This window comes from Dromaius novaehollandiae, chromosome 9 (assembly GCF_036370855.1).
Source record: "Dromaius novaehollandiae isolate bDroNov1 chromosome 9, bDroNov1.hap1, whole genome shotgun sequence".
Lineage (NCBI taxonomy): Eukaryota > Metazoa > Chordata > Aves > Casuariiformes > Dromaiidae > Dromaius > Dromaius novaehollandiae.
In genome coordinates, this window is record NC_088106.1 from 24,553,618 (window position 1) to 24,573,641 (window position 20,024).

Consider the following 20,024-nt stretch of genomic DNA (forward strand, 5'->3'; position numbering starts at 1 on the left):
ATGACACATATAGAATGAACACATTCATCTCACCTATAATGTAATTAGGTGTATTGGGTGGGCCCCTGAAAAAGGGTAGCACAGCCATCAATCTTCTTGCTTACAGTGTTCCAGGGCTTGCTTACACCCATGGCTGTGTGGACTTCCATTTAAGCAGTTTGGATACAGGGCAGGCAAGGACTTGTGCACAAAGCTGGGCCTATACATAAAAGACTGAAAAGTAGACTTTAATCTTGCTGGCAGAAAGACCAACAGAATATGAATCGTGTTGAAATTCCCAGCAGTCAAGATTTAGATCTATTTTAGAAGAAAAGCAATCACTAAAGGAGAATGAGATCAGAGTTCGTGAAAAACATGGAATTAGCTAGCAGTGGAAACTCTCCAATGTTTACGTTTATCCCTATATTATACATTATGAATCTGCACACACGGCACTGAAAGGACTGGGCCTACAAAACAAATTTTTTCAAGATTAAGAAGTATCATGTCCAGCTTGAAAAAAATGTATATGATATATGACTTTCAGAGAAGACAGGTATTTTGATGAAAAAAGGAAGCTTAAAAAAATGGTTCAACTTTCTGTTAGAGAAGCAAATATTAGTTGTTCACTTTTTCAACATGAATTATGCAAGAGCTCCTGGGAGCTGGGCTCTGCAAAAACACCACATGGAAATCAGAGGTTCTCTTCTTACTGATATTTCTAGGGATACTCGACATTTATCTCACAGGATTTTAGAAATAATGGCTCTAGTAGCTCCGCTTCAGTGAAAGTCCCTGAAGGACCAAGAATCTGTGTGCAGATGCTTTTCCAGAATCAGGACCCTTGATTTAGTATGGTAAAGATACTAAATAATCCTCTGTTTAACAAGGATAAGCCTCTTAACTTCTAGGAACTTATCCTGTCTAATTGTAACAGTTACTGTTACCTAGAGCAAAGGGTACAAATATATAGGTTATAATATAACCACAACAACATGAAATTAGTTAAATATTATTCTTAAAAGACAGTTAAGTGTCTTGTTTAGCAGCTCTTGTGTCCTAGTGGATTAGGAATGAGTCCAGACTCAGGGCACAGAGCTGTCTGTAAGCCATGCACTTTTAGAGAACTGTCCAGTAGTAGGCAAGTAAGATAAGCTCCAGGGCTCAGTTTCCTAATCTATGAAATTACTATTCATCTAACTTACAACAAATTCTATATAATAGTATGTAAGTGTTAAAAAAGCTGATGGCTGCTTACTACTTGATACAGGATCACAAATAGCATCCTCCTGCCTTCTAGCCCTCTAACCTGGCTTTTGGTTATACCAACAATTGTGACTGAGGAAATGCTTTACAGAATCCACTGATATCACTTTGAATTAAGGTAGAGAATTTTTTTCTCATCTAAAAATTGTCGTTGTACACAATTGTCATTGAAAAAAGTTCAAGCTCTGTGAAATCATTTCAGTTTCAGGAAGATTCATCACTTAGACAGCTGGTAAGTTCCTAAGGCCACTAGAAATGTGTCTTTATTAACAACAACTTATTATTTCTAAGATAGAGGAAACTTCTCTATGTGGCTTGATATTTTCTTTTTAATTAAAGAAAATCTGAAGTTGTGGGGTTTTTTTGATTGCACAAGAGTTTGAAATCACTCAAGGCTGGACAATTTCCTTGCCAAAAATCTCAGTAAGGATACTTTTTTTTTTTTTTTTAATGGCAAATTGAAAACCTTTGCAAACTCATACCTATAAATACTGACAATACTATAAATACCTATAAACCTATAAATACTGACAGTAGTTGTAATAATAATAAATAATTCAAATATTATCACTGTAATAAAGTAAAGCTATCTTTTCTGCATATATCCAATGGGCATCTAATGGAGTAAAAGGTGAAAACATCAAATATAACCTTTTACTAGATTTATCAACATATGATAAAGACATGAATTATTACTTTATGCACTACAATGTTTCAAAGAGGATATAGCTCCTTTCCTTGCTAAAATGAATGGACAGGATGGGAAAGTCATGTGCTCAGCATATAAAACTCAAGAGAGCAGAGTACATTGTTTGTCCTGATCGCTGACACGGTGCAATATGCATCAACATCTTCACTGCCTCAGCTCTCCTTTCTGGTAGGAACATTTCTCCCACTGTTCAACTTGTCCATTTAATTTCACTGCCTACCATAATAAAACCTTTTCCTAAGAGGTGCTCCTATTTTACAAGTCACAATAATACGTGCGAAAGGGAAGGAACCACCTTTTCCATCCTCCATTGCTTTTTGAAGTGCAGACTCAAACACAGGAAACCTAGATAATCCATCTTAAATTCCACTTAAACCTCTGAGCCTTGAATTTCCTGTTGGCTAGATACCTCTGAAGACTCAGAGCCACACAGTGGGAATTGCTAGGCATAGGGACTTACCTGGAATTTAGGCTGAGTAAATCTGAGCTCAGATCAACAAAGGATTGATAAATAAGACACGATGCCCTGAACTGCTTCCTCTGTATCCATCCAGCCAAGGCAAGCTGGACAGAACCGCAGTCTGAATGGGAAGCGGTGCACGGACGCTGCTGTGCCCATATCGGGTACTTCAAGCATCCCCGCTTTACAGACCAGCACTCGCAGGAAGGCTACGCTCGCTGTGTGTCCTGGGTCACGCTGTGTCTTACCCAAGTTGTTCAGTGTCGGATGTTCCTGACATCTGGGCTCTATATTTGCCCCAATCTATCCATTTCCTATCCTACATGATCCCTGTCCTTTCCATCGCCCTAAAATGTGCTGTGGGTTCTACAAAAAATGCAGCCTTTCTCCCTAGAACAGACTCCAGATGTGAAGGCCATGAGGTGAACATAAACTACTTCTCACCCTTTATCAAGTGACCTGACATCCCTCCGGCGTCAAACATGTTTTCCAGACAGCCACCTACTTACACAGGTGAGGAGGACTGATAAGTAATCAATGCGGCCCAACATCTGTGGCATACTTCAGCAGCAGGAATGCCACAGTCCCATCGCAGTAACCCAAATATATATATATTTTTAAAAGGCCCATAAAGCTTCACACTAACTATCAAACAAGATGGGAGGAGAAGAAATAGTCTTTAAGTACAAGCTGGGAGATTTAATGTTGCAGCCAATGGCACTTTGGCAGCTGTTTAATCATTTTAAATAGAGTAGCTTTAGAAATGAAGCAGGTCATCCCTTCGGGTTTCTGAATTCTCCATTTTAGGTTCTCCTCACCTAAAATATAACTTCAATGAAATTTAATCTGCCAGGAAAAAATGCTTGAAGTCAGCTGATGTTTTTTTCACCTTCAATTTCCTTTAAGCCAGTTTAGCTACACTTACACTCTCTGGTTCCTGGTCAGCATTTTGTGAAGCAGAAGTGAAATCTTGCTGGAAAAAACTATACGAGGACCACTTTTCAAGCCAACTCCAATGTATATAGCATACCCATGATGGCAGTTTTGTAAAAGTTTGATAGGGGAGAGAGAAAATACACACAACCATCTCTCTAACAGTACAAAGAACAATATTCCAAAGATCATTTTAAACAATATACTTGTGAGTGTATTTGATAGGGAAAAATCTAACAGCAAATACTGAGAGAGGAACTGAATTCAATACCATCCAAGTTCTAATATTGCTCACCCTTGCATTTCATTTAAAAGACATTATTATCTCTTTTGGGATTGCTCTCATTCTATCTACTCCTCTTCGTGGCTACAAAGCCAGCATCTGAATGGGAGGCCAGCACTATCCCCTGCAGAGGCTGCAGCTGTCACTGGCAAAATGGCATTTCTTTGGAAACCAGTAAACAGCCTCACCTTTTACAATCTGTTAGAAATCATATTCCCAGAGCGCTATCTATTCTGTTTTATGTGTGATCATTGTCCAATTTGTTCTTATTATGCTATTAGTGCTGAAAGCTGTTTTCCATTAGATGGTGCAAGCTTTCAAGTTCTTCCTGGCTAAAATATGAAGTTAAAGGCTCTCAGCTCTTCATGGACGTATTTGCAAATGTTTATTTTTTACAGAACAGATTTGTTTTATGCAGTACTGTTTGGATTTTGTGGTGTTGTATGTGAAATGAAACTCCTGGTAAGTCCAGGCTTTATCTACAACAGCCCTAATAACAACTTAATTCTTAATAGCAACAAGAAGTTTGATTAGTTTTTGTTTGAAATCGTAACTTCAAAAAAACTGCCAGGACAAAATATTCAGCATCACTAGCAGCAGCTTCAGGAAAAGCGTGATGCGTAGGAGGAGTGGCTGAGCTGCCTCCTGCAATAAAACAAATAACCAGGTCACCGATCCAAAGGAGGTCTGGGGGTAGTGACTGACCACCCTGCGCTTCTGCTTGATTGCTGTTTGATGGCGAGAGTGATCAGAGTCTGTGTGACGCACAGCTCAGGACAGACAGGTATCCATACAACAAATGTAATCAGCACAGTTGGCACCTGGATTGTCAGACACATCCAGAACGCGGGGCACTGACAAGCCATGGCAACAAGGCCTTTTTGCATCTTCATGTGGCTCCTCTGCGTCGAGATGGAGGCAAACAGGTGCTTTCACCGGTGACATTCCTTCTGGAACCCTAAGAGCCTTCAGCTTCTAGACTTAATCTGGCATTTACTGTGGGTTGCAAATGAATAAGCTAAACACAGAGCTAAATTGTATATCCTTAACTTGCTGAGGAATTGCTTATTCATACTATTCATACCATTTTCTTTTATTTATTAAGGAAATAAAACCTCAATCATGATGCTAATGCCCTTTAATATGCCACTAAAAATAGCTTGTACTTTTCAAGGCACATATATCTCAAGGTCCTTTACAAAGGCTTATGATCTTCTCCATTTTACAGACAACAGGGAAAGTCAGGGGACTGTCCAGTGTGATCCCGAGAGTCTGCAGCAGACAAAACTAGAGCCTAGATCTCTAAATGCCTAGTCTTCCTGCTACATTCATGGTGGACAGCCAACCTGGTAGCATATTTGTGGAATGAAGTTTCTCACCAACTGTTGCTAGTATAAAAATTGTAAAACATAAAATTCTTATAGGCCAAATGCTTGTGCAATTTTATGTCTATATTGACCCATACCTTTGGGAAAGGAAATGCAATAAAGTTTTTCCATTTCTAATGACAGGAATTAATTCTCTTTTTAAACACTTGGGCCTTTGCTCTAAGACACTTGAGACCAGTAACACTGAACTGGAGCAAGACACAGGGTGCACAGCTGATGTGGCAGCATCACTCCCCACGGCCTGCCCTGCAGGGGAGACCAAGCCTCCCTGCTGTCACCGCAGCCCAAAGCTGGCAACTACACCAACTTCCGTGTGATGGAAACAAATACCCCTTGGGCACTTTAGATCACACCAAAGCAATTATATGTGTGAACCCCTCCAATTATGAACTGCTATTTCCAAAAGTTCAGAGCTGTTCATGTATCCTTTAGAGAGTAGCTTCTCATTCCCTCCTGAAAAATATGCTGAACTGAAAGGAGCTACAACACTAACATTGGGAACAATCCACTGCCTTATCTAACTCTAGTACTCAGATATGTGTGCTTATGTAGTTATACACAGATATTAGATTTCCTTATATTACTTGAGGGGAAGTATCTTTTTCTTGGGCTGATTGATACAACACATTTTTCCCCAGTGTCTGCACAAAAGGATTTTAGTGGATCAAAGTGAGTCAGCATAGACCTAAAATTTTGGCTTAATAACTAGGGGAAAAAAAAGTCAGAGAAAGATATATTAATTTCATACATTGTCTTGTTTTGTTGCTAAGTTGCCAATCGCATGAATGCTTTGGACAGTTCATAAGCAATGAGTATCATCCTCAGGGTACAGAGCAGCAGAGGAATAACTTCAAGCACTATTGGGACATAAATATAATAGAAAGTAACTTTGAAATGTAAATACACATTTTTTCTAAATTTACTACAAGTGTTATTACTTTTCCCAGGCTTCATGAGACAAACTACTTCTTTACTCTCACAGAGAAGTTCTGGAATGACCCATAATAACAAAAAATATTCTGCTAGAGTTATATGATTAAAGAAGTAGGACACCATTCTAGGGCTTCAGAAACACAGCACATATTCTGGAGGCATCCTGCATACATATACAACAAGCACATTGCTGATGTTCTAATAAACGGTGCCTCCAGTAAATACTTTAAATAATTTGAATTGCATGTGCCCTCATATCAATAACTGAAGGGGAGAAGGACTTTAAAAGGTAATGCATTATTTGGAAAGTGAAGCCCTTAATAGACTCCCAGACTCCCAAAGGGTCCATTTAAAATAAATAAATAGCTCAACTGGCTTAAAACAATCAATATATAATGATAGAAAATTTTATTTTTTAACTTTAAAAGATTAAACAAGTCTCAGTCCAAAGTTCCTCTCCTTGTCCAAGCATCAGCAGCTGCCAAAGCCTGAGAAGAAACACTGCCTTTGGTTGTCCCTTCCTACCACACCATTATTTGGTTCTGGTGATTAGTCAGAGTGGCCAGTTCACCCCTACTTCAAAACATAAATGATTAACTGACTTTAATAACCTCAGTTATGAAATCTAATTAAATTTAGACAGCTCACAAGAATGTCCGGAGGACAAATCCATAAAGCTTTTCCCTCTTGTCAGATGCTACGGAGGTGCGACTCGTACAAACACATCTGCCAAAGAGTCTCATCCTGCTTCAGCGGGAGCCAGCCGACAGGCTCCTCTCGCCTTCCCCAGCAGTTCTATCGAGCACAAGGACTATAGATGTGAGCAGCTATTACGATGAATGTTATTATCTCTTTACAGTACTGCACACAGCGATTCAATAAGACTACTGCACGGTAGGAAGTAACACTGTGTTCCTTTGTGGCTAGCTAGAATGGTCAAGGTATGAATTCAGTTGTCAGAACTACATTCCTCACCCCAGTGTTTGTATTTTTCCATAAATGCGGTGAATATATAAACGAAGATCTACATTCTGCTCTGTTTCTAACAGGAGTGGTACCACCAGAGTCAGATACTGTCTTTTTCCTTGGCTACTGCCACCTATTTAGAAAGGGGAAGGTATATAAATATTCAAAGAACAGGGACACTTAAACAATCTGAAATTTAGAGACCATTTAAAATTAAGCATGTTTAATAAGAAGCATTTGTGAGGTATTCCTAACCGCCATAGAGTAGTATCAGCTGGATGCTTGGCAAGCAGGTTATTTACAGGGATGTACACTGATATTTTAGCAATGTCCCACAGTAACCTTCCACCTAAAATAAATTTGAAATAGGCACTTAAGTCACTGTGCAGTTTGACAGCAGATATATAATTACAATAAAAGGCTCTTATAGTTTAATTCTGGAGGCACTAGATGAGTCCCTGCAGATAGGCAGAGAGAATCTGGGAAAAATCAAAATTCATGATGGGAGAAAAAAATCAAATCCCTCAAGTATTTCTTTCAGACTTTCCAACATCAAAGTTTTCACTTTGGTTCTAAGCCACGCTACATAAGCCTACTGCCTATTGCTTGAGCAGTTTGAAACAATGTCAGCGACTACTAATCATTTTCCCAGAAAGTCAAGTTTAAATGCATTGCCATTTTACATATGTAAAAAAAAAAAAGTCACTAACCATTCCATTTCTGATACTTCTATCTAAAATATCCAGTGAGCAGGTGGAATTTAGTTATGCAAATGAAATATTCTGTTTTCATATTCTGAAATAGAAAGAGAAAGACTTCTCTCCAGCATTCATTATTGCTTATTCTAATATCCTATGGGCTTACAAATCCTTAAATACGAGGAGTTATTGGGGTTGTAGACACTCCAAACGTCGCTGTGGTTCGAAATGCTTGACCTTGAGAGAGGAAGCGCTGCATGCAGACAACCTGCAAGGATGGCAGCAGGGTGGATAAACGCAAAGAGCAGAGGAGCTCAGCACCAACAGGATGCTGAGCTCTATACAAAAGTCAGTCTGACACAGCTACAGACAAAAGAACATGAGGTAGAAGGTATTTACTGGAGGAAAATTGTTAATGGAGCAAATTGTTAACACCAGAATGTTATTTTGGTAAATCTGTGGTTGTCTCAAAAAGCAAAGAGCCACCTCCATTGATCCTGCGCCTATCTGCACACACCAAATACAGAGCCTCTTTTCTGGGGAACACTTTTTTCACCTTAATACCATATTAGCTTGTATTAGGCACACTCAGAAGATAAGTAGGCTGGATTTATTTTAGTGCCAAACTATGATCAGATCTGTGTGTATTGTTATTATTCATGATCCAGGGGAAATTAAATCATGAGAGTCAGAGAAAATAAATTCTTATCTATGCCTAAATATACCCATATATGTATTTTGGTATATTACATAAATCCAGTAATATGGTATTTTTATTTTCTCTCCTAGAGAAATAGAAATACAGAATAATAGGTTAGAAAACAAAAATACAGTAATAGATGTCAGACCCAAATGATAAATGGTTTTAATGCATAAAACACAACTGGAAATTAAAATTGAAATCCAATTGACTTTTCTTGGGTATGAACATCGTGCCACTTTGTAAATCCTATGCTCTGTAACAAGCTCAGGACTTAAAGACAGATGAATATCAGGAAATGGCCTACAAATTTCCCTTGTCAGGCACAAAACAGGCTGAGAGGTCTTGCTGCTCCCACTTCTGTCTCTTCAGACTAGGCAGGACTAAAGAGCATTTTGGCCCTTGCAGAAAGCGAGATTCTGACAGTTACCGAGCGCGAGAGCTGTCCCTGGTGCGGAGACTCTCCCGGCACGTGTAGCAGGGAGCGGCAACTCCAGCAAAGCGGGTGAGGGCTTGTTTTTAGCACCACCCTGTCTTTGAGGTGGCCTTGCCTTGAGAGGTTTTACTTCTGGCTGGGATAACTTCGGAGGGGAGACAGAGCATTTTGTCTTACTGCATACAAGCTAAGCTCTGGCTTCTCAAAGCCCCAGAGTTCCTCAGCTGGTGTCCAGCACCGCTGTTCAGAGTTGCTAGTATCCATAATAACTTCTAGAAGGTATCAACATAAAACAGAACTTTCATTTTTTCTCTGTGAAAGAAATAAAACACAAATCCAAAAGGTACTCCTCTACTGCATGGTTCCAGCTATGCTCTTTCTTAAAATTTGCATTTCTAACCTTAATTAACAACCTTAGCAATATCAAAATCCTTGTAATTTATGAGCTATCTTGTGAGCACATTATTAACCCCGGTAAGCAGTTACTCATTGAAATAGCTCCATTCAAGTCAATGGAATTACCTGTGTGAATGATCACTTACCAGACTACAATCTGACTAAATATGTAAAAAAGCTCTGAGAAACTTTTTATTTGATAATGCAATGTATGCAATGGATAAAAAATTAGGATGTAGAAATGCAGTCAAGTCTATCCAATACCTACTCCTTAACATGTGTGGTCAGACAACGGTCTAATGCAGAATCTTACCAGAACCTTTCTATAACCAGGTAGCATTTATAGTAATGCTCCACACATTGCTTACAACAGCGGTAATGCCATGTATTATATCATTATAGATGTCTGTAATGCCTTTCTCAAGAGTTACTTTCATTACCCTATTCTGATTTCCAGTGTTTTCTGAAAGGTTAAGTTATTATGAATATGTCCCTCTATCAAATACCATGTCCTGCCATCACCCTGGAAGGTAATATGAGATGCATCTGCTAACATTCACTCCTAGCAATATGTAGAATTTACTAACAATAACTTCATGCTGGCACTTGTTTAAGAAAAAATAACCAGCCACAAATAACACCATGAAATCATAACTCCAAAGAAATTCTACTTTTTAAAAGGGGCCTTTTCTCTGATCTCATGCAGTAAGATCTCAAAACCAAAATCCTGATTTACCTGCATTTTTTCCTAATAAGTGAAGTCCAAGTGATTTATACTACTACAGTCATTATGAGTTTGAGTAATTCCATAAATGAGCTGCAGTTTAAGTATGTTCCCTCCCCTTCCCCCTCCCCCCCCCCCAAAAAAAAGACAAAAAAAACCCCAAACCATTTGACGTTAGCTTGTACTGATTTCAGGTGAACTGTCAGGCATAGAATATATTTATTCTTAGGATAATTACTTAGCATAAGCATTCTTTTATTATAAGCGTAAGGTACTCTTTGAAGTAACCATCTCCAGTTACAGTCCTGCCAGGAAAAAAGTAGATGGAGTTTTCACTTTTGTTACCGGCACCCAGAATGGACATTTTTGTCAACTTTTCCTGATCGTCTCTCGCCTGTGTTGATGTATAGGACAGAAGGAACTTCAGTTCATCAGCTCTAGACCCCCAGCATCATACTCCAAACCAGAAACAGACTCTCACCATCCCTCTCCAACATATCACAGCCCATTAAATAACCAATTCCAAATGATAAGGTTCCATCTTGTAAGAAAAGTTATTGCAATTAGTCTCTAAGTGTTTGACTTTGTACAATTAAACTTAATTCCATTTCCATTAGTCAAGTCTACAAGGTCATATAAAATTTGTGGATGACAAAATGAGAAAGTACTGCCAGTATTGGAGGAAGACTGGATCATAATTCACAAAGAATTATTTTCCTAAATCTATCTAATCCTTCCTAAATCATGATCCAGTCCTCCTCCAAAATTGGTAATAATTTCCGACTTTGTGCCAGCCACAAATTTTATAATTGTGTCGATCTCATTCTTGTAACAAGGTCACTAATTGAAATATTAGACAGGATTGCTCTCAAGACCAAACCTGTAGAAACAGCACTCATAACTTCTCTTCAGTCCGATAACTTCCCCTTCAATATAATTTACCAAAGCTTCTACTTTAGCAAGCTCCTTATCCACCTCACAATTTTTGAATTAATCCACATTTTCTCCTTCTTTAATAATAATTTCCCTTGGGGCACTATATCAAAAACCTTGCTTAAATTTAGACAGATTAGGTTCATTGCATTACCCTTGTCTAGGAAGTCAGCTATCTTATCAAGAAAGATATTAAATTAGTTTGATACAACCTACACTTGATAAAACTATGTCTCACGTTATCCCATTTCCATTTCCCTCTAAAACCTTGATTACTCTTTCCTTCAAAACCTAAGTCTTCCCATAGCATGGAGGTCAAACTAATGGGCTTATGTACCGCTTAGGTAATTTTTTTTCTTTTTTGTTAATATAAGTATTATGTTTGTTGTTCTCTAGACTATAATATCAGTATATTAAGTTCTTCTGTACTTTGAAAAAAATAGTACTACAGTAGCATACATCTGGAGTAATTCTGTGATGAATAAGCTTTCACACTTTTATAAAAATTATCCTAGAATTTATACTCACCAACACTAGGATTTGCCTACTGACATTTTGGAAAATATACTAAGACCATGGAAATATCTGTTGGATCATTCACGTATGCTTTGTTACAATTAATTGTGATATGACCATATATATTGCGATGAAATTTTATTACCCAAATCCTTTTCTAGATACAGCTAAACATAGCAGTTTTCTTGACAGTGGAGATGCTGTTGGAGGAAGAGCTTCGTATTAAAGCAACTTTGGGACCATAAAGAAAGAAACTCTGCCTCTCCCTCGGCAAGACGCAAACTGCCCTCACTCCCTGCGAACGCAGCAGCGTCCAGAGCTACACGGGAAAGCCCAGCCGCTATAAAAACTATGAGCACCTTCTATCCGGGAAAAATTCTACAAGCTCTGGCAGCATTTCTTGATGAGCGACTGCTTGTTCAGAACAAGTCCCCAAGAAGAAAACGGATTTTGTCACAGTCTGCCTGAGCTCTGGAGCTCAACGGGTTATCGAGATTGATTCAGCATTCAAAAGAACTGCTTGAGGAGGACCGAACTCTAACAAGAAATACAGTAGCACCATTTTAACCAGAGTTTGAATTGTATAACAGTGTCGGAGTTTGAGTTATTTCAATTCCTGCAATTGTCAGCTCGAAGCATTAAGCGTAGAGATAGGTAAGTTAGGAGGAGAGAGATTTTTGAAAGATGGGAAAACTGAAGCTACTTCTCGACTTCAGCCTATTCATTATTACTACACTTAAATACACTTTAATACACTTAAAAGGTCAAATGAAGCAGCTTGGTCCCTGTGACCGATTCAAAGGCAGTGCGTATTGATAGTGCCAGAATCTTGCCCCAAAGCATTTGAGAAACAATCAGGAGACAGAGGGGGTAGACAAAAGAATGAATTAATCCTAATGGTAACATACTGAATTCACCTAATATCCTACAGGTAGCAGGGGTAATATGAGATGCAACACCTTAATAAGGCCAGGGTCCCCTTTTATTTATCTATATTTTCTTTTAACTTGTTGTTACTTATATTTTTAAGTATGCCTCAGAATTGCCTTAAAAATATATATATACACACACACACACATATATATATGCTCTCTGCAAAATTATTCAGAATACCTTACCTCAATTATTTACATGGTGATTACAAGAATTTATGTGTACACAGTAATGACTAATGATGTGCTCAGAAGACAAGCAATAGCCCTTTATGGTAACTAGCAATTTCTTTTTTTTTTTTTTCCTTTGTCCTTAGATAGATGTCCTAAAATACTGTATAAAAATGGTAGTAACACAGACTTCTTTTTCCTCCCTGATGCTCGACAAGGGTAGAAGGCAGCATGCATACAATGCCAACTGCAGAAGATAAAAACATCTTTTCATTTCAGAAGAACCTTTAACCTTAAATCACCGCATATGATGAGAATAAAGAGAATATACACTAGGAACAGAATTCACCCACTGTCAGGCAGACATCCGAGACTGAGGCCAGAGGTGGTGATATATGGTGTAGTGAAGGAAAAGGGAGAATAAAGACACCTGTTTTGATAGGAAAAGGCATATATTCCCCAATTCTTGAGCCTCAGAGCAGTGCAATGGGGAATTGCCCATGAAGGCCAAATAAACCAGTATTGAGCAAGCAGTGTAAATAAGCTAGAGGAGCTAACAGAGGATCTGTTCACACTTACACAGATCCAAAGGCCTAAAGCCCCTGCTACAGGCAAGCAGGAGGGGGACATCAATTACTATTCCAGTCTCACTGAAAACACACTGTTGTTTTATTTTCAGTCAAGTCCATTCAGGCAGAAATATCTCTTTTGTCTCTCTCAGCATCTGAACACCTTTCAATAGTGGAAAGACCTCATTTCTATCCAGTTCTCCCCCTCTATCCAAATGCAATCTCTATCTAAAAATTTCAAGACTGACATGATTTGTGTTTGCTGTATAACATGACTCAAATCAAAGATAGGCAGAGAGGATAGTCATCCAGACATAGCTAAGAGCACGTCATAAATTTGGTTTGAGTATCTGAACTTTTGAGCGCTTCTTTGGACCTACAAAATGAGGTGGTTAAATCCTCTCTGAATAATCCAGTGACATTGTGTTATATCCTTGCACAGGAGGTGCGAGAGGGACAGCTAAGAAAGCACAAAGATACTGCTTTCTTTGTGCCTGACATATCCCAGCCCTGTATTCTTACTGCATTTACCCCAGAAAAAAGGAAGGGTGGAAACACAGGTGTATGGTAACAATCAAATACTCTCAGAAAGCCCAACAGCTAAGGTGGGCTCTGCCCTCTCCCTAACATATGCTAGTCTTCACAGCAAGCCGAAGGTATAGCAAGGCCTGGGACACGGTCCGATTAAGCTCCCTTCTGCTAGCTCTGCAAAATACTGATATCCCGAGGATTACAAGCTGTATTCTTACAACCGTTAGATTTCCTTGGATTGGACTGACTACAGTACTGCTTCTTTTCTTAGTGTCTCTAACATATTTCTTGGCATGGGCTTTTTATCAGTTATACCTTCACAAATAGGACCTAACGGGCTATTTGCTCTAGGAACCTATACGCACTCCCATTTCTGAAACATATGCTTAGACAGTGCAGGCTTGGTGGGCAGTGTTTACATTCATATTTCTGAGACGCAAAATTGTGGAAACGAACTTCCATTGTTCCTTAAATTCCAGAGCTGATCCCTTTTCCATCAAACAGACACATGCACATACATAAAAGAAGAAGAGAACCACATGCACCTCCTAGCCTCAGCTGCCTCAGTATGCTTTCTGAAATTCTTTGGGTTTGGACCTGTGACCTGAGGGCCAAATCCGCACGCGCTCTAGATGCAGCCACTGGGCAACTTCAGCTGTGATACGTGACTGGAAGTGTATCAGTCACCTAATGCAAATGCAGGGCCAGATACAGAGGCTACAGCCTGATTATCACTTCTTCCAGTCAAGTCATGCCTAATCATTTGGAGAGCCTTTTCCCCCTACCATTCTGTATATGGATTCTTCTCAAAAGCACGGAGTCTCCATCTTTCTGTTTTTCTCCATTTTCCATATTTTCTCCATCTCTCTTGTCCAAACATTTTTTTGACCTTACATGAATTCAGAGTTGAAGAACTCCAAATCCTATGAGTTTGTTGCCTTTAGGCTTCCCTCCACTGGAGATACAGCTTTACGCTCCAAGCTGTTTGCAGGCCACTGCTCAAAGGACTGGTCTGTTCCCTGCTCCCCATCCTTCCATGGGCATCCTGCCATTTACAGACCCCCCGCTCCTTCCCTGCACCAGGGTCATAACTGTGCAGGCAGCGGTCAGTGAATAAGATCATCTCATTAATCCGATGGACATAGCTTCACTCTTTTTTGACGGAGTTATTTTTCCTTAGGAGCAACTAAATGATCCACCTCACCAGGTGAGCACACAGCCACGAGATCTGAATGGGAACAGAATTACATCCTTTCAACAGCTGCTTTAAGCATAACATGAAACTCTGCCTGGTGACCTTTGCGCCTTCGCATTTTCAATGCCCTGTATTAATAGCCCATCTTTTTTGTTCTGCTTCTAAAGAAATGACATTTCTTTAAATAACAGTTGCCTGAAAGGAAGCTAAAAATAGATCTAACTAGTTTGCAGTTACCCTGTTGTTCACCTCATACAAAAATTCACCTGGACACTGATAGATGTAACAACCAGCCTAGTACTAGACAGACACTCCGCTGCCCCCTTAACACAAGTAGCATGAGGCAACGCAAAGTAAAGATAGGCATAAGACACAAGGATACTAGTTATTATTTTTAAATTAAACTAACATTCACATAAATTGCAAATAGATCATTTCCTGAAAGAGTTAAATATGCTACTTCATTGGAAGGCTATAACAGCACTTTTATTTCTACTCTCCTTTCCATTCATTTTTCATGTGCCTGAATAACAAGGCTTAATCTATAATGATGACCCATTCAGGCTGTTGATTTAAGGTAAAACTTCCCCTATGGCTGTATCTGAATTGCACAGCAACTACGTATCTCATAGGCTCAAATAGAAGAAACTTTAAAGAAAGCATTTTAGAGACTCAGTGACCTGTGATGGAGGTTCAGATGAGTTTTCATTTTACTTCTCTGAACATTGTAACTTCATTATCAATTTGTATATTATGCTATATATATATATATATGTAGCATATAGAGTGTATATTATGAGCATAACGTTTGTAATACTGTTGCTTTATATAGTATATATAAACCTTATATTACCTATATATAACCTTTTATATATAAACCTATATATTTATATAAAAACCTTTTATTAAACATATGGAAATATCAAAAAGCTTTTAAGGCTTTTGCCAGCATGCCCAGCATTTTCTTCTAATTAAAGTCCATCTTTAAAATATTCACTGAAAATGAAAAAACAAAGGGAATTTAATCATCTCACTGACAGTGCTGTGACTGAAGTCATCTGAACTACAATTCCCAGAATGCTGTGAATGATGAGAAGTGGTAAATTAATTTTGTGCTTGAGATAAATGCTAATCTGTTGTCAAATTATAGACCACTTAAAAAGCCTAGAAAGTTGAGTAATACCATAGAGATTTATTATGGGAATGGTGACAACAGTTACAGACTAAGTGATAGTAAAATTGGGGTCACTAAGGTTAGAAATCAAAATCCATTTTTAAAATTGGCTAGTTTTCCATACTGCTTTGGATAAACTGTTCTGGTACCAACTTGGCAAATATACATAGCAAAATCTGAAATCTGAGAACACTTCAAAATTAGAACTTACTTAATTGACTGTACTTCAGCTAAGGTAGAAAAAAGAGCTGGTATTCCTACTAGGAAGCATACTCAGCAATCGCAACAAGGACTGCTCACCAGGAGCAAATGCAATAAGTAAAATTTTCCAGTAAAATAATGAGGAGTTTTGAACACATTTATCTCCTCCCTAATGAGAACAGTTTGACAGTTATGAACATACCACTCACAGAGCCTTTAGTCCTGCCTGACATATTTTCAGTTAGAAAAACCTGCCATACACGTACCCAGTAAAATGCAGACTTGATCAAAACAGTGTAACGTTACCGTGTCAGGGAAAGGCCTAGATTTCCATGTAGAGAGAGTCCTTCTCTTGTAAAGTCTCCGCAGCCTTAAAACAGATAAACAGCTTGCCTTTTCATTAACTGCTGTCTTGGGTCTCTATGGGAAGTCAACATCTAAAAAAAGAAAAACATCCTTTCTGATCTTACTAACATAAATCCGCATAGAACTTCAAAAAGAAACATTTTGCTACCTGTTTCATGCCATGAAGCTACTGAAGCAGATGGAAATTAGAATTGCTAATGCTGCAGTGCTCCGTTTGATGTTGTGAGGAGAGGTTAACTTTGGCTCCCCTTGCCTGGCTCCCTCTACCGGTACGTACACGGTAGTTTCAACGCTTTCAACACTTGAAGCCGTATTTCTGAAATTCCCTCCTTCATTCCCTTACATCAAGAACTAGATAAATTTAAGCAACAACAGTCACAAAACAAATTCTCTGCTTTTGTAATCAATACACATATTCCGAGAAAGGCAGTGCTTGCAGAGGACTTTCTTCGAGACACCTTCCTTGTGAGGCATGGCTAGCCACGTGCATTTGTGCTTTTTTAGAGGATTCCTTACATGGGAAACAACTGGGGGTTCTCTTGAGGGAAGGTGAAAGGCCGGTGTGGTGGAAAGGAGATGAAATGCTGTACCTGTAGGGAGACTTCCAGGCCAGTCCAGCACGAGAAGCTGAGATGTATGCTGCTGGACAGCGGGAAAGTCCCGTTAGGATCCTTCAAGCCACCACGATTTGAGGCAGGCCTCATGCTGCTGTATCGCACATTCGGGAACAGGTATGATGACAGTCATCAGAAAGACAACTCAAAGTCTCTCTTACTCACTCTTATCAAATGCAGCTATATGAACTTCAGGGATCTGTCCTGCCAGCTTCCTCAACTTCTGTACTAAAAGGAATTAATTTTCAAGTGTTATCCAGCAGTTATAAGTCAGTTATAGTGAAATCACTGTTTTCCACTTGACACAAACCATCTATTTAAGGGCTATCACGATTTGGCTCCTATTGCTAAATTATCCTGTGTGATTTGGAGGATAGAATCCGTCAGTCCCATCTGGTCTTCAACTTTTTTCTGTCTGACAAACCAAGAGTTACAGAAATCCTAGACAGTTATCAAGAGGAACATGAGGCATGATTTACTTGGTGATATAAAAATAAAGGCATCTATTTCTGGGTTTGTTATAGCTCCAGAGACTATTTCAGGGCTAAGAACCTCCATCTCCATTTCTAACTTGAGTATATTTTCTGTGCAAAACTTAACTTCTGCATTGTCTCAGAGCATAAGAATTTTTCTGCCCCAATTCTTGTAGGAAGAACATTTCCATTGTGCTCTGTAGGCGTTTTGGCTCCTGTAGGGCTAGCAACAGGGATCCAGTTGCCTGCTTTAAGAAATGAGAATTTCATAGTCAAATCCCTGGGAGTTCCTCAGATCTGGTGGGGAACAGGACTCCAGCAGATGAGTCCAGCCTCTCTAGGCTGTGCAATTTAAGCTCTGAAGTCCTCCAACATCCCATCAAGTCCTATATTCATTACATGAGTAACTGTAAGAGCACAGCATCCCAATCCCTCTGAAAATATGTTTCCTATTTCATCTTTATGTAAAAGCATTAAATAATGAATAACATCACATAAAAATCAAGTTTTAATGTTATAATTAAAGAAAATCATACTAGTGAGAGAAAGACTAGAATGCATAATGATATGAAGGAGAACAACATAAGATTCATAATGTGGGTGGAACAGAGGACACAAAGGTAATTCTTAACGTAATCTAAAAGCAGATCTGATTCTGTGATGCACCAAGCATCAATCACAGCAAAAAAATGCTCTCCCGTTCTACTTGCCAGACCTTACACATCTGATCTTCCTGCTTGTAGCATACCCCTCTTCTTCTAGTGTTTAGCTAACCAGAGGGCCTGTGGAAATAATATCCTATTCCTAGGGATCTGTTTCATTCACAGTATTTTGATACAGTGCATTGAAGAACAGCAAATGGATGGATGATTTCCCATTAAGCGGAACTCTGTTCTCTACCACCAGCTGTTCAGAATGTGCTAAAGGGAAAAATTCTTCCTGGCACGGCACAAGTGGCACATACAAAGTGCCAATTATGGCTGGTGTTTCTGCGCCGCAAGGGAGGAAGGCAGAGCAGCTGGGCAGGCCGAGTGATCTGCGCACTTAGCCTACCCAGAAGAGAGGGATGAGATGGGGTAGAAGACGGACGGGCAAGAGAAGGGCCACAGTGAGGTTCACTGCAGCGGCTAGCGAGGCACTAACCAGCACCCGGTCTCCAATTTGGAAGGGATTTTCACTTCTGTACACATAATCTCTTAGGGTGAGGTACATTTAGCATTTAAAAATCTAAATGCTCTGTTTTTTGATTTAGCAGCATCTTTAAGAGATGTGTACAAACTATATGGCTTACTCTTTATTTTTAATATTTATCAGTTTCCTATAAAAGCAGAAGCTATACAGGTAGCTCCGTACAGTCAGTACCAATTAAATTCAATCAGCATCCAATCAAATAACAGCTTCTGATTTCAGCTGTAGCAGGATAACTTGACATCAGTGACATTCTGACTTTTATAAAAGAGAGCCCGGTCTACCGAAAGCCTGCACTACCAGATGTGCTGACCTGTCACAGGGGCCTGTGCTTCTGCAGCAGTGCAAAGCAGCCACAAGCCCCAGCTAGCTCACTGAATAGCGAGGCCTCTGGCTCCTCTGCATCAAAGGAGAAGAGCAAAGCTGCATCACTACAGTGGTGCCACTAAGACAACGTGAACTTCCTCAACTATATTATGCAACGTGCAGTTGTGGCATTTATCTTTTCTAACCATAGCTTTTATGTTTCGTTATTCGCATTACATCTGGACATTTCTTGTATTTTCCAGTTTGGGCTGTTTACAAGCTGTCTTGTTATGTATTTGTGAGGCTGTCTCATTTGCGTCTTCTTTATCTCTTCTGTATCAAGAGGAATTTAGTCTCAGTGCACTGCTGTCAGGAAGACACCAGTAGGCATACTGATGTGTGAGGGAAATGGAGAAAAATACACTTTTTCAAAATATGGGAACAGGAAATATCTTAACAGAGATCCCAAGAGTCAACCTGAATCTTAAATGCTTTTGTGCATTTCAGTAGCAGAGGACATACCATTTTCGAGATGTGATGAAGTCTTTCCTCATTATGTGCAATGAGCAGTAATATTAATTCCCATATATCAGAATAGACTGAAGAGTATTACTTTCCACTTTAAAGAAGGAACTGGTTCTAATAATACCTCCAATATTTAGAATGGGGAAATGTAACTAAACATCATCATTTTCTTAGAATTAGAATACTGTTTTTTTTAATGTGTAAAAATATCTATCTTTGTAGGCATCTAATGTCCTTAGGTATTCCTATTATTTTAATTTCACATAGATTATTAAAAAGCACATATTGGCATATGAACGCAGGTCTTGCCTCTATTTTGGGTCATTTCTCAGTTAGGATTAGTCTGTTTTCCCTGAGAAATAATGTGAGCATAACATTGTATTGTGAAGAAACTGGCTAAAGATAAGAATTGTGCACTAGATTTTAAGCATAATTAGACTTTACTTCCTCATCTTTCAT